The 4,638-nt window shown below is 35.3% G+C and overlaps 1 pseudogene; it reads left to right on the top strand.

The window, feature by feature from the left end:
- The first annotated feature begins 371 nt into the window (after positions 1–371).
- Positions 372–1,376, top strand: LOC116631304 (annotated as a pseudogene).
- Positions 1,377–4,638: the final 3,262 nt, after the last annotated feature.

Raw genomic sequence — 4,638 nt, 5'->3', positions numbered from 1 at the left:
AAAATTTAAAAAACTAAACTAAACTAAAACAAAACATGTAGCACTGGAAATCCTAGCCAGAGCAGTTAGGCTAGGAAAATAAATAAAAGGCATCCAAATCAGAAAGGAAGAACAGAATGATCTCTATTTACAGATGACATTAACTAATATATAGAAAACTACAAAGAGTCCACAAAAGGAACTGTTTGAACTAATAATTCTATTCAGTAAAGTCAAATGATATAAAAATCACGATACAGAAATAATTTGCATACTTCTACATAATGAATTATCTAACAAAATAAATTAAGAAAACAATCCCATTTCTTGCCGCACAGTCTGAAACCCATGCAGGACTTCTCAGCCTGCAAAATCCCACTCAGGCTCCAAGCATGGTGGCCATCCTGTGCATGAATGAGCTGGAACCCTGCATGAATGAGAATTTCATCTCCAGAGCCTCTGCCACCATGGAAGACACTGTGATGAGTGTCAAAATTATCCAAAACCACCTCACTGGAATCTCAGCTGGCTACTGTTTTGTAGAATTTGGAGATTTGGCCATAGCCAAGAGGTGTTTGCACAAAATTAATGGGAAACCCCTTCCAGGACCCACACTTTTACTTAGCTTATAGCTGCACCAACCTGACACACCTGGGCTCATAGAACCATGGAGCTGGCCTTAGTGATCATCTGTGCAACCCTTCATTTTATACAGGAGAAAAAGTTGTGGCTTAGAGAAAAGAAGATGCTTTGTCCAAGGCAAAACATTTTAAACTGAATTATGCCACTTCTGGAAAATAACCAGATAACAGCCCTGAGTATTTCCTCTTTGTGGGGGACCTGACCCTGGTTGTGGATGACAACATGCTGTATGAATTCTTCATCAAAGTCTACCCCTCCTATTAGGGAGGCAAGGTGATTTTGGACTAAACAGGTGTGTCTAACAACTATGGTTTTGTGAAAATCACAGATGACCTGGAACAGAAGTGAGCCCTGACTGACTGCCAAGGAGCAGTCGGCCTAGGGCCTAAACCAGTGCAGCTGAGTATGGCAATCCTCAAAGCAAGCCAAATGATGTCAGTGGAGTATAGTCAAGTCAGATGTACAATTACAGCTACAACCACTATTACCAGTAGTACCAGAACGACTATGCCCAGTGGGACCAGAACACAGGCAGCTACAGATTTGGCTACCCCCTGTATGGTTATACCCAGAGCACTATGTAGAGATATGAAGAAGTTAGGGATGACACATTGGAAGACCCCATGTCACAGATGGATGTGATTGAGGCCAACAAGGAGTTCATGGAGCAGAGAAAAGAGCTGTAGGATGCACTGATGGAATGTCACTGGCAACTCCTGGACACGGTATCTTCAGAGGCCCCTACCATGATGTAGCCAGGATGAAGGACAAGACAAAGTATTCTGTGTGAGGGAGATAAAAGACTCATTTTTAACAATAATGACAACAACAAAAAATATTGGAAGAACTTTTACCTTTTTGGAAATGTTTTGTAAGATTTTAGTAATTGACAATTCTGAGATTATGACTATTCCTGCAACACTGCTGCCTTCATTTGACAGTGAGACACTTGAGTTTGAAAACCAAGGGACCAACTCATAACTGTTGAACAAGTTTCCAAAAAAAAAAAAAAAGAAGAAAGAAAGGAAGAAAAAGAAAAAGGAAGGAAGGAAGCATTCCCATTTATGATAGCATCAAAAAGAATAAAATACTTAGGAATAAACCTTAACCAAGGAGGCAAAAGGCATGCACACTGAAAACTAGAAAACATGTTGAAAAGAATTTTTAAAAGACACAGATAAATGGAAAGGTATCTTGTGTTCATGAATTGGAAGACTTACTATTGTTAAAATGCCCATATTACCCAAAACAATGTACAGATTCAGTGCAATCTTTATCATGATTTCAATGGCATTTTTCACAAAAAGGAAAAAATAATCCTAAAATTCATATGGAACGAAAAAGGACCCCAAAACAATCTTGACAAAGAAGAACAAAGCTAGAGGACACACACTTCCTGATTTTAAAACATACAACAGAGCTACAGTAATTAAAACAATATGGTACTGGACAATTACAGATGTGTAGACCAGTGGGACAAAATAGAGCACTCAGAAATAAATCCACACATATGTGGTCTTCTAATGATTTTTGACAAGATTGCCGCAATAGGGAGCATACAGTGGGGAAAAGATAGTCTCTTCAACAACGATTCTGGGAAAACTGGATATACACATGCAATAGAATGAAACTGGACACTCATTTTACACCATACATAGTTATCAAGTCAAAGACATTAAGAGGGAAATCTTCATGACATTGGTCTTGGCACTGATTTCTTGGGTATGACATCAGAAGCATGGGCAACAAAAGCATAAATAGGTAAGTCAGACTATATCAAACAGAAAGCTTCTGTGTGGCAAAGGAAAAATCAACAGAATAAAAAGCAAAATGGAAAAATCAACAGAATTAAATGGGAGAAAATATTTTCAAACCATATCTGTGATAAAAAGTTAATACTCAGTTTATATAGAGAACTCACATAATTCAATAGCAAAGTAAACAAAAGACCTAATTAAAAATGGTAAAATGGCTTGAATAAAGACATTTCTCCAAAGAACACATACAAATGACTAACAAGTATATAAAAAGATGGTCAGCTTCACTAGTCATCAGAGAAATGCAAATCAAAAGCACTAGATATCACCTTTACCTGATGAGATTGCCATTATTAAACAAACAAATAAAAAATAAAATAACAAGTGTTGGCAACCATGTGGACAAATTAGAACCCTGTACATTGTTGGTGGGAATGTAAACTGGTATAGCCACTATGGAAAATAGTCTGGAGTATCCTCAAAAAATTAGAACTAGAACTACCATGTGATCTAGCAACCCTACTTCTGGGTATTTATCCAAAAGAACTGAAGTCATGATCTTGAAGAGATGTTTGCTCTCCCATGTTCATTGCACCATTATTCACAATAGCCAAGAAGTAGAAACAACCCAGATTTCTATTGACAGATGATTAGAAATAGAAAATGTGGAATATACATATAATGGAATATGATTCAGCCATAACAAAATCCTATTATATGCTACAACATGGATGAATTTTTAGGACATTCTGCTAAGTGAATAAGCCAGTCACAAAAGTGTGAATATGCATAATTCCACTTATATGAGTTATCTAAGATACTCAAAATCATTGAAGCAGAAAATAGAATGTTGGTTGCCAGAAGCTGGGGGGAGGATAAATGGGAGTTGCTGTTCAGTGAGTATAAAATTTTAGTCATTAAAGAATAAAAGTTCTAGAATTTCTGTATAATATTGTGCTTATCATTAGCAATACTGTACACTTAAATTTTTATTAAAAGGGTAGATTTCATGTTATGTGCTGTTATCACAATAGTCTGAAATGTAGTGGTAGCTAGACTGAAGAAGGGAGTTGGGATAGTAGGACATACTAAAATGGGGTAGTTAGGATTATAGTAGAAAATGGAAGAAGGCCTGATTTAGGATGCTAACAAATTTTTTTACAAATTCATTTTTCTTAGTATTGAGAGAAAGAATAATTGCCGTTCTACCTTAGATGCATGATAGATGCAGAAAAAAATAAAATGAGAATACTAATAACAGGATGTTTTCAGAAGAAAGGAGAAATTAGGCAAATATGAAAAAATGAAGTGTTTTGTCTGCTTTTGCTATCTACTGCTTACTGCAATTTGGCAATTTTATATTATTTGGCATTTTAAAGATAGATAACATTTGACAAATAATAAGTATTTTTTTTAGATATACATTTTAAGAAATACTACTATAAGATATTAGGAAATTTTGGAAGTGTTCATTTATTTGAGGTATTTAAGACATTTTTAAAAGTAGAATATAGTATTTATTTTTTGTTCTATCTTTACTCTTCTAATCCCTTGTCCTTTTTTTCCCCTAAAACACAAAGAAATAAAAATAAATAGTACCAAAGTATAGAAATAGATCTTTTAAAAAATCAGCCCAAACAAAAAACAAAACAAAAAGTCTGAACAGACCCTTCACTGAAGAAAATATTTAAGAATCAGTATGGAAAAGGGACACAGAAAGTTGGTCAACATAATTTTCCTTAAGGAAATGCTAAAAAAAATTAAGATACTCCCACTACTTACCTATTAGAATGTTTAAAACCCTAAACACTGAAAATATCAAATGTTGTTGAGGGTGTATAACAACAGGAACTCTTATTTATTGTATGTAAGAATGCACATTGGGACAGCCACCTTGGAAGACAGTTTGGAATTTCTTATCAAGTTAAACATAGAAACATCATATGATTCAGCAGTCACATTCCCAATAACTTAGGTAGATACTTCCCTAAATGGTGCTTTTAAGCTAAGATAGTGTTTAAAAAAATATCCTGAATTGGAAAAAGTGGATAAGGCTACTATTATATCTGCTCATCAATAAGTCACTGGATATAGGGTAGCCCTGGATATTGGCCGGCCCTGGATATTGGCCCTTAGGGGAAGCAGCTCCTGTGGTAGACAGTAACTCCCAGAAAAAAAGATGTAGTTGCAAGCCATAAGCAGTCAAACTTCTTAGAACTTTGGAAAATAAATTCTTTGGTCATTAAGGTGATCTATCTTG

The sequence above is a fragment of the Phoca vitulina genome, unplaced genomic scaffold (genome assembly GCF_004348235.1).
Source record: "Phoca vitulina isolate PV1807 unplaced genomic scaffold, GSC_HSeal_1.0 scaffold5, whole genome shotgun sequence".
NCBI classification, from domain to species: domain Eukaryota; kingdom Metazoa; phylum Chordata; class Mammalia; order Carnivora; family Phocidae; genus Phoca; species Phoca vitulina.
Note: the sequence above shows the minus strand (reverse complement) of the source record. Positions and strands in the feature narration are given on the sequence as shown.